We start from the raw sequence: 20,611 nt of genomic DNA on the forward strand, positions 1-20,611 counted from the left end.
GTGCTCAATGTCTGTTCTGGGCATAGTGCTAGGCACCAATGGTGAAGAAAAACACAGTCCCTCCTCCTGGCCCTACAGTCATGCCATCCTAGTGCAAGGGAGAAGACAGATAAAGACAGGAAGTTACAATAAGTAAGACAAATGCTACTATAGTGAGAAGTAGAGGGTAATACGTCTGCATAGGATAGGCATCTAGCTTTGAGGCATCAGGGATGGCCTACCTGAGCTTTAACGTCTCAGTTAAATACTGAAGGAGATATAAGACTTAGACAAAAAAAAAAAGGGGGGGGGCCTAAGAGTTTTGCAGGAGGAGCAAATAGCATGAACAGGGACCCCTGGGTGAAAAAGAATACAGTGTCCATCAACAAGTTCTGTTTGCCAGAAAAGGAGAGTTTGTGGAGTGGCATGGCCAGAAAAGGCTCTAGTCAGCACTGGGAGAGCACGGGGGCCCCTATAATCCTTAGTAAAGATCATGGACTTCAGTCATCCTAATGGAGAGTTGCTAAAGGGTGGGTTGTTATCATTATTGTTGTTGTTATTGTTATTATTAAAGAGGAGTACCACTATCAAGTTTTTTTAATATCCCTCTAACTGGTAAGAATAAATAGGGTTTAGGATGAGGAGAAGGAGGGAGGCTAGAATCGGAAAAATCAGCTTGAAAACTATTACAATAAATCACAATCACAGACGATGACCTAATAGAGTGGATGGACTTGACAATCACTTAAGAAATAGCCTTGATAAGTAATTAATGGGGAGGAAAGGATTTGAGGACAGTAAGGAACTAAGGTTCTTGGCTTGGGCAGCTGGGTCAAAGAGTGGTGCTATTCACTCTGATAGAGAGACTAGGGAAGGAGAAAGCTTTGCAGGAATGGATTCGACTTAAAACACATGGAATTGAAGCTGCTTGTGAGACCTGCAAGTGGAGAGATCAAGGAATGCAAGTATAAGTCTATGGCATAAAATTATGCAGGGAATTGAGTGTGAAACCAAATTTAAAATAACAAGAACTGGAAGAATCATAAGAACAGCAGAAGGATTGCTGTCAGTAAGATAAATTCCTCATCTCACACAGGGACAATTCAATAACTCCTGCCTAAACTTTATAAATCAAGAAACAGAAGTTAAGAGAATTATTTATTAACAAAACAATGACTAGAAGACTGAAAAACTGAAAGAGTTAAAAGTGGGAGTGAGAATATAGGTGAAGGTTGAGACATTGTATTTTTCATGTAATATCCTTCCAAACATACTTTCCTCCTGAGCTATTTGATTTAGTGCATGTACTTGTTACTTTTATAAGATTGTAAAAGGAATGTAAAAATCCTTTGAGGGCTCAAAACATCCTCTGATTCAAAACAGAGTCGAAATACCAGGTATAGTGACATGCTCGAAATCCCCTTGAGTTGTAAAGGAAGCAAGCATAATCTCAACTTGCCGTCCTAAAACATGTGAATTGTGATTTGACATGGGAAATCACAGGGACTGGAGGGCAAGAGAAGGCTCTGCGAGACCGCCATGACGTGGGAGCTGCCTGTCAGTGAGGGTTCTGCTCATACTCCTCTGAGGACTGACTGGCCCAGCCAGCTCATAGGCCTGCTCTCCCTGAATAGACAGACACCTAGGAAAGAGGACCAAGGCCTCACTTCCCTAAGCAGAGTGCCTAAATTCCTCAGGAATTCACTTGCAGTTAAGACTAGGTAGCTTCAGGCCTTACTTCACATCTATAAGCTTTATAGAGATACTAGAGGCCTGGTGCATGAAATTCATGCATGGGTGGGGTCCCTAGGCCTGGCCGGTGATCAGGGCTGATCAGGTTTCCCATCTCCCTACCACCCCATCCCACCCCCTCCTCCTTCCCTTGCTACCAGCGTCTGCAGCCTCCCACCCCTTGTTCCCCATCCCAGCCCAGGGCCCCACCCCAATTGGGTGATCAGAACCTGCTGGCTCAGGGGAGGGGCCAACCACCACCAGGGCAGGTGGGTGGTGGGCTGATTGGGATCTGCCAGCGGCGGGGAGGAAGGGGGAGGGTACGAGGGAGAGACCAGGGAGTTGGCCACCGGCCCCAAGGAGGGAGCTGGCCCTCGACCCCCCTGGGAATGGGGCCGTGTCCGCTGCCACCTACCCCTGGTTCCTCATCCCAGCCTTGACACTGGGGCCTGCGGGCTGGGGGAAGCTCCTGCATTGAGTGTTTGCCGCCTGGTGGTCAGTGCACATCATAGCGACCTGTTGTTCCGTCATAACAGTCATTTAGGCTTTTATATATACTAGTATAGATATAGACCTTAACTCCAATTGTTCATTCATTCCTGTGCTAGATACTGGGGTTTTGAAGTGACACATTTGTAATACCTTAACTAATAAAAAAAAAATAGATACAGAGGCACAGCAACATCAAACAGACTGTCAAACTACAGTGGGAAGGCTGGGGAGGGTTGGGAGGGTGGGTAAGAAATCAACTGAAGGGCCGAAACTGGTTTGGCTCAGTGGATAGAGCGTCAGCCTGCGGACTGAAAGGTCCCGGGTTCGATTCCGGTCAAGGGCATGTACCTGGGTTGTGGGCACATCCCCGGTGGGGGATGTGCAAGAGGCAGCTGATCGATGTTTCTCTCCCATCGATGTTTCTAACTCTCTCTATCTTTCTCCCTTCCTCTCTGTGAAAAATCAATAAAATATATTTAAAAAAAAAAAAGAGAGATCAACTGAAGGACTTGTATGCATGCATATAAGCATAATCAGTGGACACAAGACACTGGGGGGTATGGAGGCCAGGGGAAACTCAAGGGGAGAAAGAAAAGTAGACATATATAATACTCTTTGTAATTTTTTCAGCAATAAAACAAAATTTTAAAAAACAAAACAAAACACCATCCCCAGCCCTCAGGGTCTTGTAAGGGGGGGGGGGGGGGGCGGGGTCAGTTAAGTCAAGGATGCAGAATAAACCACACGGTGAGTGTGGGTGCACTAGGGGGAAGCATTGGGTACTGTGGGGGTCCAAAAGAGGCACAGTTATGAAGAATCCAAAGTCACTGAGCTGGGAGGAGAAAGGGAAGTGTATGCAGGTGTGAAAGCACTGAGCAAAGCAAAGGGTTTTGTTTCTTATGACTTTTCCTGCAATTATAAAAGTGACATAGCCTTGTGTGCTGGACATTGTCAGTTTGCCCTCCAGACCTCTCCCCATCCTTCTCCACCCTGCTCAGTGCCCATGAAGCTGATACATATGGAACTCTCTTTAGGGTCCCTTGAACTTTGGCTTCTGGTTGGGTTTGGTCAATGGGAGGCACCAGCAAGGGACCAGAGAATGGTGGAGAGTGAGGTCAGGCTTTTCCTCCCCAACTCTCTCCCTGACAGTGGCCATGGGCCATAGTGGCTGTCAGATGGCCCACCCACGCAGCTCTCTCCCAGGTTCCATAGCACCTCCATCCCCTTGCCCTGCAAATGTGGGGTGTAATGGCACCCACTATCAACACATTTGAGAACTGCACCTTCAATGATTCTGTTACTGAGCTCTGCCCATACCTTTGTAAAATGTCCCTTTAATAAAGCATCCTCGCAATGCCCAGTTTGAATGTGCCATCTGTTTCCTGCCAGGGCCCTGGCTAATAGAGTCACCCATTAAATAAAATTTAGAAAACTAGAAAAGGAAATGATTACCCACACACCAAAGCCACCCAACACCAAAGCCACCCAACATACGCAAGTTTTGACATTTTGGAATATTTTTTTCCATAGTCTTATTGTGTATAATTTGCATAGCTATCATTGTAATACATATGCAATTTTACATCATGAACTTTTCAATCATTGCTTTATCACAAACATTTTTACTATAATAGGAATCATCTAATGGCATCAACCCTATTCCAGGTAAAATTTAATTATCAGGACAATCTCATGAGATAAAAATTATCCTTAAGGTATTTCTGAAAGGAAACCTTCATCTGGAATTAGGGTGAATTATCTGTGACCTTCTCTTAAGAGGCAGAGGTTTTAACCTTATATCTTCCTGACTAGAGTTTCTCTCTAGGTTTCTCTCTTGGTAAGGAGCCAAACTGGTTAACCTAACATTCACACTTACACTAACCAGTAAGCGAAGTCACTGAGGAAGTCATCAAAGGTTTGCAACTGCATGCCCAGAACATTCCAATATGGACCTGGTCCATACAACTCAAAATGCCAAAGGTCTACCTTGAGGTTCATACAGCTATAAGCTATAGGCTAAGCCCTGTGTCAATGCTTTAAATGAATTAAGAATTTCCCTCTCATCATTTCCCAAGAAATGTACAAAGTGGATATTATGCCATCCACATTTACAGAAGAAAACATTGGAGTTTAGAAAAATTGAGATACTTGCCTGTGACCACATACGTAAGTGCTGGGGCATTCCTGCAACCCACCTACCTGCCTAGTTCTTCAGACTCAAAGCTAAGACATCCCAAGGAGGTGAGAGAAGGGAATCAGGAGAAGAAAGACACATAGCTTCCAGCTGGGCTGGGTCTACAGCATCCTCACTGTGTGTGACATGCTTCCCAGGACATCAGCCTCACTGCCACCTCCCCAATCACATCTCACTCCCAGAGGCATTCCACTGGCCCCACCATGAGGCCCTCCCTCCCAACCAAGCAGATAGCCCAATGATAAATGTACCCGGTAAGATGCCCCCTTGTTTGTTTTGGGTGGTGGTCTGAACAGCAAGTTCTTGGCTTTGGTGACCATGTTCATTAAAGTGGGTTACAAAAAACAATATCCCCTTTCTAGATCCCATAAGAAAAGCAGAAAGCAAAGGAACAGGAATAGACTGTAGCACAACTGATCTCAATCTAAAATGAATCCCAAGATTAGTGTGCTAGCCCTTCAGAAAAAAGAAAAAGTATACATCAATTTCTGATTAAGTTACCTGGCCACAGGAATTCAGAAAATATCTGGACAATTTGTACCACGGCCTGACAGAGACAAGGCTTGAGCACAGCTTTACTAGCAAAGTCCAATTCCTAACACCAAGTCCATGTGGTGAGCCCCTCCTGGCACCATGCCCCTCTCAGAGCATCTGAAAGGAGCACTACCTGATAGACCCCACCACTGAGTCACCTGGTCTCTGCCTCTAATTTGAGCAGGAATAGTTACAGAGACCTATAATCCATCCTGATGGGAAAACACACACACACACACACACACACACCACACACACACACACGGCAGGTTCCATAGTGGCAAGTCCAGACTTGAAAGAACAGAGGATAGGGCTGTCCCCATCTCAGACTTACCTGCCTTCTGGAGAGGTGGCTCTAGACAGCAGCCCCAGTGGCCCCTCTCAAAGCTCTCTCCTCGGAGCAAGTCTCTCTCTGAGTCTGAGCTCCTGCTCCCAGCAGTCGGAGCCCTTCTGGGAGGAGCGGCTCAGAAGCTGGGTGGAGAGCATGGAGGAAGGCAAATGGGAAGAGAGCCAAAATGATTTTAAAGAATCGTGTAGGAAACCCTGTAACAGGAGAAGTGACTGAGATGGTACTTACATTTATACTTTGGAAGCATCTGCCTTTAATCAGTGCTTAATCTAACTCTGCAGAAAGCATCATTAATAAAGAAACAGCTTCTTGTTTTTTCCTTTGGCCCCATCCAAGTGGGTGAGAGAATACAGAAAGGTCTATGAAAGCCATGCTGTGTTCCTGAATCCAGACTATCCTGCAGGCCACCTAACCGGGGGACTCGAGGTCTCGCCCCCCAGGACCTCCTGAGGCTCATCATGTGAGACTGTTTACAAGGCACCCAATCTACTCCTTCTCCTTCCTTTTCTCTTGTGCCATCAACACTGGGGGTTCAGACCCAGGAAAATGCGTGCTTGTTATGTGGTTGTCATAAGGGACGCCAAGAAGACCCCTTGGCCTCAAAGCATCTCCACAATCGATCTGTCATCAAACTCAAACTCCCCCACATAAACTTCTGTTTTGTTAATTCTGGGGGGAAATTTAAATCTCTTTGGGAGGTGTCACACCATAAGCTATTTTCAGCCATTGTCACCTTCCAGAGGCTCGCTGACAGCTGTGATAAAGGATACAAGATGGGTGTTTACAAAGAAGAAGGAGGTAAGAAATAGGTGTTTAAAGGAGTGGTGGATTGGCATCACAGGCAGATTCCAGTCCTGTCAGAAAGGACACTAAACACTAGTCCCAGAAAACCTGGCAGGAGTCACAACTCCATCACTATAAGCTGCATGATAGTGAGTGGATCACTCAGTATCACTGAACCTTAATTTTCTCCCTATAAAATGGGATAATTCTTTCAAATATCCTTAGTCTTAAGAAGCAAATGTAACAATAGCTGTAAAAGCACTCTGCACACACTAGACGTAAGTATCTGTTAATTTTTAAGAAGGAAAAGACCTGGCTGCTTTGCTGACTCAACACCTAGATCCCACAGAGAGGAACTGAAATCAGACATGGGACTAGTACCAGCCTGGCGCACTGCAGACATGACCTGACTTTTTGAAGCAGTGGTCAGAAATCTAAGCCCTTGTCTAATTTCAGGGTGACTCTCAGAATAAGAGAAGACCAACGAATAGGAGAAGCACTTGGAGTTAATAAGCATTTTTTTACATGAATAAAAAAGTATGCATTTGAAGAGGTAAAGGAGACCTCTAAACCCATTATTTTAAAAGGCCCTGGTCTTTTCAAATACAAACTCTGCAAACATTATTTTTCCTAAGCTATTTAGTCATATTCAGACTTCGAACTCTGAAGTTTCAGAAAATCTTTCTACATCCATCTTCAAGGTAAATGCAAATGATTCCAAATGGAAGAACTTAAGTGTCAAAGAGTAATACACAGACAGACCACCCAAGCAGTATGGGGTTTGCATTGGGACATTCCCAGATTCACCTCTCCGTGCATTTGACAGAGAAGAACACCTGAGTCCTCATAATAAGAGAATACTAACATCAGAGCATGGTCAGGATGCCCCCACTTTTGCATCCCTGGAGCCATACAGCATTGTCACCACTCTTGGTTGCTAGTGGGCAGCAAGCCCTGCCAGTTTCAGTCCTGCCATCTGACAAGCTGACCAGCTTCGCCATCAGTGGCCAAGTGTGGTGCATCAAAAGCCACATCTCCCATCTGTTTATTTAGCAAAGATAACATTGAACCTCCACAATTGCAGAGCACCTGGAAATACCAAACCAAGACCTGAACCCTTAAGGAGCATGCAGCCCAATGATGATAAAGGTGTACAAAGAACTACAAAACAAGAGTATCAAAAAGCTGCAAGCAAGACTCAAACAGAGCCTCCACAGCACAGAACAGGGAGCGACTCATTCTGGAAAGATTTCCAAGAGGAGATGGGATTTGGACTAAGGCTCAGAGGATGAGTAAGAACTCAGTGTGCAAATAAAGTAGAGATGGAAAAGTATGAACAAGGACACACAGGCATGTGTAGAAAATGTCAAGTGGTTCCATGAGGATGGAATAGTAGCAAAAGGAGGAGCCTAGAAGAGGATGAAGGGATGCTTTGCATGGCCTTGCATACCACTTGAATATCACTAAGGAGTTTGAACTTGAACTTGTATTGAGTAACAGGCATGGAAACCGGCACTGTCTTAAGCTTTTCATTTATACTTATGTGTAACTACCAAGTCTTCTGTTTCCCTAATGTGTATCACTGCTGATATCTAATTGACAATTAGACATCCACATAAACAAACAGATGTTATTGGGTAATGCTGAGGGTGTGATGTATGTCACAGTGGCTGTGCACAGCCAAACTGAACAGAACATCTTGTGGCAGAACTAGCTGGGACTGATTTTGGGGACGCAGCTCTGAGGAGGTACAGAATCCATTTCCTAGGAATCATTTGCCTTCCAAGTTGTAAGGGAGATTCCTTGGTAGATCCTTATGGAAACATGCTCATTGAGGACACAGTTTCATGATCTTGTTCACTACTATGGCCCCATTATAACAATACATATCATTTAATAGGTGCTTAGTAATTATTTGTGAATGAATAAAAGAACTGCTAACCTCCTCACAGTCCTTTCTGAAACCCAGCTCTGGCTCCTCATTTCTGTACCAGGTATGTCTGGTTCTGGGAAGGAAGCCCTAGCAGGTCCCCCTTTGTGAGATCTTGTTCTTTACTCCCATCCTTCATTTCAAGTCAATCTGACCTAGTACAAGCCCTTCAGATCTCTCACCTAGACTGTCACAATGGCCTTCTTAATGGACAGCCTGCCCCAGCCCCTCCCTGGTAGACTGTCCCACATATTGACCGCTCCTGCCCCAGCCATATCTAGCTCTTCTCTGTGCCCTGCCCTGCCTAGGCCCTGCGCCCACTCTGAGTATTGCTAAAGTGCCCTCCTCTTGCTCTTTTTTAAAAATATATTTTTTATTATTGATAGTACTAGAGGCCAAGTGCACAGATTTGTGCACATTGAAAGGAAATTAATTAGAAGAAATATTTTAGAGGCCAAGGAGGGACCATAGGAGGTTGGCTCCAGGGCGTGTCTGGCCCATCTTGCCCAGTCCCAATCAGGGCCGATGGGGGCTGTCTTGCCCAGTCCCGATTGGTCAGGGCAATCAGGGTCAGGTGTCTGGCAGGGGAGGGACCGCCAGAGGGCTCCAGGGCATGTCCAGCCCGACTTGCCCAGTCCTGATCGGCCAGACCCCAGCAGCAAGTTAACCTACCGGTTGGAGCGTCTGCCCCTGGTGGTCAGTGCATGTCATAGCAACTGGTTAAACAAACGGTCGGACACTTACCATATTAGGCTTTTATATAGAGAGATTACAGATATCTCTCCCTCCTCTTACTCTTTTTCTCACTTTCCCAATCTCTCAATCCCTCAATCCCTGCTGTTTCTATAAAGCCTTTCCCAACCATGTCATCCTTGTACTAGTACATGTGAGCTCCCTCTACATGAGTAATCATCAATATTCCAATAGCAGATTGTGGCATATACGTTTATGATCAGCTCCACACCATTTCAAAATTATTTTGTGTTTTTATTTGGGTTTCTCCAAAAGCATTACTGGTAGACAAGCACTTTGATGCAGGAGTTTATTTGGGAGTGATCCCAGGAAACAGGAGTAAGGGAGAAAGAAATGGAAGTCTAAGAAGGAGGAGAAGCCACGAAAGGGTGTGCACTTGAAATTATTACTGTTATTGCCAACTGGAGCTCAGCCTCTTTGGGGAGCCTCTGAGGAACCATGTAGAATGAATGTACTTGAGAATTAGGAGGCTGGGTATTTATCCTCTGGCTTACATCCTCTATCAGCTGAGGGTTGTCCACAGGGACATTAGCAGCCTCCAAGATGGTCCAATGACCCTTATCTCTGATATTAGCATGCAAATACAGTGGTTAAGAGTAGCCATTTTGAGACTACATAGTCTCATCCCAAATTGAACAGGGGTAACCAACATGACATTGCAGAAGTGAAAATGTGCAATTTCTGAGGCTCAGTCAAAAAAGGTAAGGTGGCTTCTTTCTTGCTCTTTTGAACAGCCACCATGCTGTGAAAATACTCAATCAGCCATATGGAGACTTCATGTGGAGAGGCAATGAGACTTCTTGCAATAGCCAGAATCAATTGATCAGCCAGCCATAAGTCACCTTGAAAGCAAATCCTCCAAATATCAGTTGGGCAATCATTTCCCTTCAACCTCCAAATCTCTGGGTTATGCTTGCTTATGGGCTGAGAGAGCTCCGAGGGCTTTGGAGAAAGCACTGAGACAGAAAAGCCAAGAGAAGCAAGACAGCCCCTCAAGGCGGGATGCTGTTAGCATGCAGGAACTGTCCACCACAGCTTTAGCTGAAATCAGGGATCGGCTAAGGGAATGTGACAGGGATACCAAAAGTATCTACTATACTTGGAAACTTCCTAATAGATGGCTCCTGTGTATTCTCTATTCTGTCCAAAGAGTTTACCAAAGGGCTTCACATACATGTAGATACTAAGCAAATGCTTCAATGCCCAGCTCATGAGGTCTCCTGCAACCCAACAGTGAAAACTGCTCCATTCTCTAACATCCACACTTCCTTCCTTGTACCTATAGTTAACATTTAGTTCACTTAGCTTCTACTTTCTGATATGTATTATTAAGGATTATTTTGGCTGCAAGTAATCAAAATCCTAACCTTAGTACACAGTATTTGCAAATAAAAGAGACTTTATTAGCAGGAAACAGGATTCATACAGAATCCAAGGGAAAAGAGGCTGTAGACCCTCATGGACTAGAACCAAAGACTGAATACGGGTAGGAACCTCATAAACTTCTATCCCTACTTGGGTTTTTTGTTGTTGTTGTGTTGGGAGTTCTTTGCTGTTGCTATTCCCTACCCTCTTTGCTCTCTTGTCTTGCTGTATACTGGCTTCCTCTGGTCCATCTTGACCTGACCGAAAATGGCCACTCTCAACCACTGTATTTACATGCTAATCCCTTTCATTCTCAGAAAAAATTTCTGGAGAAGGAGCTGAACCAATCAATGGATTCACGCAGCTCCCACTGCCAGCCTGGCGATGGATGCGGGAGGAAGAATTCCTAAAGAACTCCGGAATGGGGATAGCACCAACATCACATTATTTTCAAAATAAATGAGGCAATATGTCTGAACGTCCCTCTGAATACTCTTAGATGTTATTCAAAGGCACAACTTTATTGTTATTTGGAAAACAGTACAGTATAGAAGGAAAACACGAACACACACAGGACTTAAAAATCAAAGACCTGACCTGGAATTCTACCTTGTTCTCTGAGCCTCAGTTTCTTAATCCATAAATGGCCCTGGTAACACTTACTGTACAAAATATTCACAAGATTTAGATGATCAAGGATAACACTTTGTAAAGTACAAGCTAAAATAAATGCATATAGCTGTGGTGAGAGTTAACATTTACATATGGTCTCCCACTAGCAACCATGTCCCTACCCCACACAAGATACAAATACATAGAATTCCAAATTCTTCATACCCACCATAGCCCCTACCGAGTTTAAGCTCCAACAAGAAGCAGCTACAGTGAACTACTGACTTGTCTGCGCAGGAGGGATGGGGAAAGGGATGGTGGGAAAGAGCAAGGCGGGCAGAGGCATGCTGCCAGCCTGAGGCTGGAGAGATGGCCAAGTCTATATGGAAGCTCAGCGAAGGGACTGGCTGGGAGTCAAAAAGGATATAATTAACTTAGGAATCACAATAAACTTGTAGCCACACTTAATAGGCTTCAAATATTTTCTCAATTTACTCTGGCTTCATTCTTCTCAGTTTGCCCTTGTTAAGGAGGAAGGAAAGGAAAAGGCAAGGAAAAGTCTTAAAGGGGAAGCACCACGAAGCTTATAAGAGAGAGGAAAAGGTTTAGATTTTGAAGAAAAACTCAGTGTCCTGCTGTGACATCAGATAACTGTGCTGCCACTCCTCAGAGGACACATGGAGGAAGAGAGTTCCAACAGGAAGCAATGCGTCTGACCTGCCCATGAAGCTGCCTTCCCCAGCTCCCCTCTGTCCTCCGTCCCCGCCCTCCTCTTGCCCATCCATTAGAGGCTACAGGTGGCCAAGGGCTGTGTGGTTCAGTGACCCCTGAAGATGAATGCCCCGTTGTTTGGCCATTTCAGCTTTTTTTTCTCTGCTTTTACTGATTAGATAGAAAGCAGGTGTTTGTATTTTTGGAGCAAATGTAAATGCATCCAGAAATGAATTCACACTGTGCATAGAAGAGAGGCAATAGAGAAACCAAGATGGCGGCATAGGTAAACACCTGAAATTGCTGCCTCGCACAACCACTTCAAAAATACACCTAAAAGACAAACGGACATCATCCAGAACCACAGGAAGGCTGGCTGAGTGGAAATTCTACAATTAGAAGGAAAGAGAAAAGCACACTGAGACTCAGAGGAGGTGTGGAAGTAAAGTGCAGAGGCACAGAGGCACGCGCGGAAAGGGCTGGCAACTGAGGATGCGGTTGTGTTTTTCAATTGGGAGAGACACAAGCTCCCGACGGCCCTGACTCCTGTTCCGGGTGAGTCTCTGGAGACCCAGACTCATATGGGGAGAAACTGACTGTCTGGCAGCGGGTGGAACTCGAGGGCGGCTTTCTCTCAGAGGTGCTTGCAGCAGTTACCTCAAGCCACTGAGACCTGGGACCTCTTAGGGCATGGCTGAGGATCAGCCATAGCTGTTTGCTCCACCCTGTGGATTCCCTGAGACCCCGCCCCACCCAAGCTGTGCGCAGAGGCTTTTGCATATGAATGACCTGGCCCTTTGCAATCTAAAATTACCTAACAAACTGCAGCTGGGTCAGAGAGACCTAGAACATCCAAAAGAAGGCCCAAGGCCCCACAGCAGCTTGCATTGCTTCACAGCTGGGCCTCAGCTGGGCACCTCCAAATCCCAAACAAAGAAAAGGAATCTGCAGATCTCTTCATAGCTCCTGCTGAGTAGCCTCAGGCAGAGGCTAAATTAGCACCTCCTTAGAGATGCCAGTGTACCCAGTGGTCAGAGTGGGACCATCCATATTACACCTCCTCAGATCCATAAGGGACACACTCAGGAGGCAGACTCAGTGAGCACCAAAGCCCCACTGAAGCAAGTCTTGCTCCAGAAGGGTGTCTCCAGCACAGAAGTTCTCCCACTGTAGACACAGCTGATTCTCACAGCCAATTGGCCTGGAGGTCAATTCCTCCCAGTGATACCAACTACAATCAAGGCTTAACTACAACAAGACTGTGCACACAGCCCACAAAGGGGTGCACCAAGAGTGTCCATCTCAGGTAATTGGCGAGGCTGAGCCACTGGCCCCTATAGGACACCTAGCACACAAAGCCACTCTATCAACAAAGGAAAGCAGCCAAAATGCAGAGACAAAGAAACAGGTCACAAATGACAGAAATGGAGGAAAGCAAACTACTGGATATAGAGTTCAAAACCACGGTTATAAGGTTTTTCAAGAATTTACTAGAAACTGCCAATAAATTTAGTAAGACCCTCAATAAGTCTAGTGAGACCGAGGATATGAAAAAGGACCAACTAAAAATTAAGCATACACTGACTGAAATAAAGAATATTATACAGAGATCCAACAGCAGACTAGAAGATCGCAAGAATCCAGTCAAAGATTTGAAGTACAAAGAAGTAAAAAACACCCAACCAGAAAAGCAAAATGAAAAAAGAATCCAAAAATATGAAGATAGTGTAAGTAGCCTCTGGGACAACTTCAAGTGAACCAACATTCGAATTATGAGGGTGCCAGAAAAAGACACAGAGCAAGATATTGAAAACCTATTTGAAGAAATAATGACATAAAACTTCCCCTACCTGGTGAAAGAAATAGACTTACAAGTCCAGGAAGCTCAGAGAACCCCAAACAAAAGGAATCCAAAGAGGGCCACACCAAGACACATCATAATTAAAATGCCAAGAGCAAAAGATAAGAAGAGAATCTTAAAAGCAGCAAGAGAAAAACAGTTAGTTTCCTACAAGGGAGTACCCATAAGATTATCAGCTGAGTTCTCAATAGAAACTATGCAGGCCAGAAGGGAATGGCAAGAAATACTCAAAGTGATGAATAGCAAGAACCTACAACCAAGATTACTTTATCCAGCAAAGCTATCATTCAGAATTGAAGGTCAGATAAAGATATTCACAGATAAGAAAAAGCTAAAGGTGGAGTTCATCACCACCAAACCAGTATTATATGAAATACTGAAAGGTATCCTTTAAGAAGAGGAAAAAGGTAAAGATAAAAATTATGAACAACAAATACATATCTATCATCAAGTGAATAAAAAATCTGATGAACAGAATAAACTGGCAAATATAATAGAATCAGGGGCATAGAAAGGGAGTGGACTGACAATTCTCGGGGGGAAAGGGGTGTGGGGGTGCGGGAAGAGACTGGACAAAAATCATACACCTATGGATGAGGACAGTGGCGGGGGGTGTAAGAGCAGAGGGTGGAGTGGGAACCGGGTGGAGGGGAGATATGGGGGTTGGGGGGGGGGAGGAACAACTGTAATAATCTGAACAACAAAGATTTTTTTAAAAAGAGAGATAGAGAGAGGTAATATCTGCTGAGACTCAAGCTCAGAATGAGAATAACTGGTGTCACAGGGGAAACTGGAGGACCTTGCTCCTCATTTTGCTATGTGGCCTCAGGTTAATTGCTTCTTGCCAAAACCTGAACCTGATGAGCTCAGTTCTCTCTCTAAAACCATTCCCTGGCTACCTCTATAAAAGGTGGTCCAACCAAACCCTAGGCATGCTTGACCCTGTGGCCATCGGTCACCATTAAAAGAATGTAACCTTTTGCCCTGACTGGTATGGCTCAATTGGTTGAGCATCGTCCCATGCACCCAGAGGTGGCTGGTTCAATTCCCAGTCAGGGCACATGCCCGGGTTGGGGCTCAATCTCCAGTAGGGGGCATGTGGGAGGACTTCCTTATTAATGTTTCTATCTCTCCCTCTCTAAAATCAATAAAAACATTTTTAAAAAATAATAATAATGTGTCCTTTTATCTGCCCTCAGGGATCTCTCTTAGCCTTCCCTAACCCCACTGGACCCCCAGTTTTTCTATTCACCTCATTTTCCTACCATCTTGCCTCTCAGGAATGAGGCAAATTTCTTTCAAGGCCTTGAGCATAACAGTGTCAAAGATTCCCCTCCCCCTCTATTTTTTTACATGTATGCCCTTGGGGACTTTCCCTCCCTCTCAAGCAATTTATCTGAGTATTTCTTTCAAGTTAATAATATGCTATCCCCAAAAGAAATTTTAGTAAATAAATGTGCTTCCACGTCATGGGATTGCCATAATTTAGAATTAAAGGTAATACTGTCTTATTTTTTTACTGTCAACTTTATATTTAATTTTGGAAATTAAAATGGACCCCAGAAATCTCAGTTAATGCTGTTTTTGTTGTTGAGCCTCATTTTTAAGACATTTTGGTCAAATGACATCTTGAAGTGAGCATGTGTGTACAGACCACCTGGGACACCTTCCTCACCTCACCTTCTCTCACACTAGATGGTGGCTCACACGGTACTTCTGCCAGACCACTTCATGCACTGCCCTCTCCTCTCCTTCCTCCCCAAATTCACACCAACATTCAGGACTCAGTTCAAGTCCTCTCCTTCAGGGAGCTTTTCTCACAGAAAGGTCTTCCTTTGCTGGAACTGACAAACACTGTCCCCTCCTTCCTCCTCTGATCATTTCATGTTGGATGAGCCTCATCACCTCAATTAGATTAAAAGACGGACCAGGGCAAAGACCATATCCTCCTCCCTTCCGTCTCTCAGCACCCAGCCTGCAGCTGATGCTCATAAATTAACATCCAAGTTCCCTATTAGATGGGATGAAAGATGCTAGATGGGAGATGCTCAACTGCTTCCAGAAAGACACTCATGTTTCAAAGCCTAAGGAAAGCAGGAGGAGGAGAAGGGAGGAAGGGAAGGCACTCACTAAAAGCCTGTGGAGTACACCGAAGAGCTGAGCGACAGAACAAAGCCTCATTTAAAAGGGCAAAGGAAACACTAGAAGGCTGTTAATGGTGAACTGAATATGATAAATTATTACTTAATTCACTTGTTTTCACTCCTTATTGTTATGCACAGTTAATTGGAGGGAACAAAATGCTGGGCCTGAATGGGGTGGGAGGTGGGAGCAATCCCAGGCTGGGAGCTTCTCCAAGACCACAAAGCCATCATGTAGGGATGACAAGCACTGGGCCAATCTCCCTCCCGCCTCCTGGGTGGCCAGGTCCCATGTACCCACATTCTGATCCTCCTCGGGCTGGATCTGATGGCAGCCAGGGGGCCTAAGGGAGGGAGAAGCGGAGGGGTGGGCTGAGTGGCAGGTCTCCCAGGCTCTGAACACCAACTCTGCCTCTGCTGGGCCCTACTCCATGTCTCCCACCCTAAAGAAAGCCAGAAGGCCTCAACAGCAAATTTTGACTGATTTTTTCTTACATTTCTATTTATTCCCTAAATTTATCCTGCGTTCCTATGAAATTATAAAACACTGAGTGGGGGAGGGAGGCAAAGGAGAAACGGAGAAATGGGTAAGACAGAGCTTCTGCCTTCACTCAGTGGGGAGGACAGATACAAGCACATGGAAACCATTGTGGGCTGCACAGAAAATAATCTAACACTTAATTTAAGACTGAGAATCTGATAGAGTCTGGGATTTTATTAATAATCCTGTGGCCAAAGGGAGAAGAGGCAGGCAAAACAAGCCTGACAACACCATCAGCAGAAAAAGAAATTTAGAAACATATAGAACTGCCACCGACCAGGATTTGACAAGTAATGTTTGTATGACAATTAGTTAGCAAGGCTTGGAGAGTTATGGCTACGTGGCATGAGAGCCAACATTAAAATGCTGAAGTCCACCTGTCTACAAGATAGTTTAACCAACAGTATCCAAAGACGTTTTCCTAATTACAGAATCAGAAAAGGAGGGTTACAAGATATAACACAGGTCTAAGTTTGTCCCTTTTCCTAAACATGCAATTAAATTTATACGTAATGTTACATTTAAGAACTCTTCTCAACCTTCAGTTTTATCACAAGAAGAAGTTTTTAATTGCTACACTGCTTTTAGTGAAGCTTTTGTGTAAACAAATGTAATCTCAAGAGAAAAAAACGTTTTCACAAGCCTGTTAATTAGAGGCTCACGGTCTCTCCTTGCATATATATCTTAAAGAAGACCCTGGAGTGACATTTCTATCAGTACAGGGAGCTGGGTACCTTGGATAATTCTTACAGTTGAAACAACTAAAAAGCTGTATTAAAAGCTGAAAAATTAAAACATTTAAAAATCTCTGAGGACTCTACGGATAAAGAGAAAACAGAAGCCCTTGGATGGAAGAAAGTGTTAGAACCAGGTTTTACCGGGAGGCCAAGCCCTGGAGACCTCGTGCTCCCTTTGGATGGCTTCACGGGGTGTGAGGCAGGACAGAAAGCCTGGGCCCATTGAATGTGGGATGTTTAAGAGGAGTCTACTGGGTAAAGTTGAGTACCAAGGGCTTGAACCCATAATATAAAGTGAACAAGAAATAAAATCAGTTTCTACAATCAGGCTGGTGGAAGCAAACACAAATCCTTTCTAGAGGAATTCCACTCTGATCAGGCCATAAGCAGTTCCCACAATAAGGTTTTAATAGCACTTAGCAGTTCATAACCAAAATCACAAAACATACAAGGAAATAAGCCACCATGAGTGAGAACCAAAGCAATAGGCAACAAAGATTTTAGGCACTAGAAGTATCAGACAGGAAGCTTGAGAACTAATAGAAATGCTTAAAAACATGAGGAACAAGAGACTATAAAGAATGATCTTAGCAAATTTTTAAGTGAAACAAATAGAATATCTGAAAATTAAAATATTTTTTCAATATATTTTTCTTGATTTCAGAGAGGAAAGGAGAGGGAGAGAGAGATAGAAACATCAATGATGAGAGAGAATCATTGATTGGCTGCCTCCTGCACACCCGACACTGGAGATTAAGCCCGCAACCAAGGCATATGCCCTGATTGGGAATTGAACTGTAACCTTCTGGTTCATAGGTCGATGCTCAACCACTATGCGACACTGGCTGGGCTGGAAATTAAAATATTTAGCAACTGCAATTAGAAATGTAAAACAGCAGAGTAAACACATTTGAAGAGAAACTTTTTAAACTGGATAATAAGTATAAGGAAATTAGACCAGAGCGCATCACAGAAACACAAAATGATACAAAATAAGAAGTGTGAAGAGACTTGTGGGAGATTAAGGCCTAAATAAATCCAACCGAAGTTCCAAAAGAAAATAGAGAGAAAGAGGAGAAAAACATTCCAAATATATTAAACAATGGGGAAATTCCCAGAATTGTTAGAAAAACATCAATCTTCAAGTCCAAGAAGCTCTGTATAGCCAAAGAAAGATTTTAAAAATTCTTTAATGAAAAAAATTTCAGAACATCCAAAGCAACCACATTCTGAAAGTTGCCATAAAGAAAAGGCAATTTAATTGATGGTTGGCTCCTCAACATCAATAAAGGAATCCGGAGAGGAAGAGAATAAAGTGTCCAATGTTCTGACAGGGGGGGAAAGTCCGTCTAAAATTCTATGTTGAGAAAACTATCTTTTAAAAATAATGGTGGGATACAGACAATTTCAGACAAAGCCTAAAAAAAGTTTATCACTAAAAGATCCTCACTAAAGAAAATTCTAAAAAATATACCCCAAGCTGAAGAAAAAATTCCCTAAATGGAAAGGCTGAGACCTATGAAAGGAAGGTGAGTAAAAATATGTTAATGTTTGGGTAAAGCTAAGCAAACATTGACTTCAAAATTAATAACAGTAATGATAATAATAATGCCTAATTTAAGGGGTGAAAAAGTAGACTAGAAATAAAATACTAGATAACAGAGATTCAAGCATCCTTAGGTCCTTGTATTGTCTAATTCAGCAGGATTCAAGTGCTGATTGACTTTTAACTAGTGTAGGCATGTTAAACAAACTTGCAAAGAAATAGACATCTGCCATCAGCACGTTACAGTTTCCAAGATTATAGTTTATTTTACACAGCTCCTTGTTTTCCTCGTTTGGAAAAACTCTAATCTCATCAACCACATGTTTACAAGCCTTCTGTAGAGCTGGCATCTGTTATTGTCCAGGAATGTCACTCCCTACCTGGTAGACAGATGCAAGGAGTGTAACTCTCTCCCCTCGTACCTTAATTATTTCCAAGAAGTAGTTCAGAAAAGCAGAGTAGAAAGTGGCTTCGAGTTATCTCTGATACCAGCTAAGAAAACCAAGGGGAGCCAGTGCCTCCTGGGTCCAGGCTATGATGGTCGGTGTCTTTAGGGATCGGTCTTCAGTCCCTTTTTGTACGCTTCATCCACGGTCCCCAGAAAGAGCAGCAGGCCACCTGACTTACGGCAGATTTATGAGGTCAAGTGCCATAGTGACCATCCCGAGGTAAAGGATGAGGCCTGCAACAGGGAGAATTCCAGCTCAAAAAACGAGGGACCAGGAGCAGCCCCATTCAATGTCAGACCTTCCAGTGAGTGGGATGAATCTGACAGGGGGTGTAAAGTGAGAGAGCATTAACTCAGAGCCATGGGAACAAGGGTAAGACAAAATTACAGGCTGAGGCCAACACTAGGCCCTGTGTGGGCTGCAAGGGTCAAGAAGCCAAGTGCTCAGGAGGAAATGGTGACCCTGCTGCCTGCTCTGTTGGAACAACACCTGGACCAGCTTAGGATGCAGAATTCCTGGAACTTTTAATGTTTTTCACAGAGCAAGAGGAAGTCAGCTTCACTCCCAACAAAGTGCACAAATTGTCCTGGCCCACAAAGACATCTTTTTTCTTAATGGTTTAATGGGCTCTGGGTAGATAGGTGAGCCTCTGACTTAAGTGGAAAGGTCTGAGCTTATATAATACAGCCCCACAGAGCTAATAAAGTAAGGTGAGGAGCTCCTTTAAAGTTTCTACTCCTTTATAAACGTAAAGGGAAATGAAAGAACCCTGTGGTTGGTTTTACTGGAACAAACTTTCCAAAACGTTTAATTTATTAAGAGAAGGAGGTTTCTCTGAAAGTAGGGAAACAACAGAAATACTGCCTGAAAGATACAATGGCGAGGCATTATGTGGTTGCCTAAAATGTGTCCTGCTGCACAACAAAGATGGTTGATGGTTCAGGAGGGGATGGGAAAAGGGCAAGCAGAGGAGTCAACGGCTCTGAGTCAGGGATCAAGCATTTTGGAAAGGAGCAAACATAGGCAAGGAGTGACTGAAATCCATACCGAATCCATACAATTCTGGGAAAACCCGAGTGGAGTCCTAGCAACCCTGTTATATTTGCATTGTGGCTCAGCCTCTTGCTAGGTTTGCACTGGTTCTCTGGAAGCTGGGCTCAATAGAACCATAGGACATTTTCCAGATACGGAACCACTTCCCACCTCATGTTCAAAAAAGGACTGCGGTCCCCTGCATTTCTGTGCTTCCTTCTACTTTCCTTCCCTCACCTCCACAAATATAGCAGGGCCAACAGAAAGGAGACACATCTCACCTCCGTCCAGCCCTATTCCAACTCCCCACCATTGTCCCCAATGCCCTCTCCCCCATTTCTCCCTCCATTGTCACCAAGCTTCTGTCCAACAAGAGTTCTGCCAACAGCTTGGGACTATTCAAATCCTTTGCAGTGGTCAGCAAACTGCGGCTCGCGAGCCACATGCGGCTCTTTGGCCCCTTGAGTGTGGGTCTTCCTAAGCCTTAGGAGTACCCTAATTAAGTTAATAATAATATACCTACCTATATAGTTTAAGTTTAAAAAATTTGGCTCTCAAAAGAAATTTCAATCATTGTGCTGTTGATATTTGGCTCTGTTGACTGAGTTTGCTGACCACTGCCTTATAGTAATCCTGTGCAGAGTTTGAAAGGACAGCTACATTTTAAAGATATTTTATAAGTGATGAAAGGTAGCTAAGGGTTTATTTATTTTATAATAAGTGATGTTTAGAAATGAGAAAACGGAACTTTGAATGGGTTAGGTGGCTGGTTCAATGTCCCACAGCTAGTTAGTGGAAAAGCCAAGGCAGGATTCTAGCACCTGCTGACTCCAACTACAACTCCTAAAATAATTTGGGATCAATGGAGTCA

At 44.0% G+C, this 20,611-nt stretch overlaps 1 protein-coding gene across 1 annotated transcript in view; it reads right to left on the reverse strand.

Annotated features, from left to right (window-relative positions):
• SCN11A (sodium voltage-gated channel alpha subunit 11) overlaps positions 1 to 20,611 on the reverse strand; it is an 87,244-nt gene that overhangs the window by 64,011 nt on the left and 2,622 nt on the right. The window lies entirely within an intron of this gene.

This window comes from Myotis myotis, unplaced genomic scaffold, assembly GCF_014108235.1.
Source record: "Myotis myotis isolate mMyoMyo1 unplaced genomic scaffold, mMyoMyo1.p scaffold_m19_p_13, whole genome shotgun sequence".
In the NCBI taxonomy this organism is placed as follows: Eukaryota; Metazoa; Chordata; class Mammalia; order Chiroptera; family Vespertilionidae; genus Myotis; species Myotis myotis.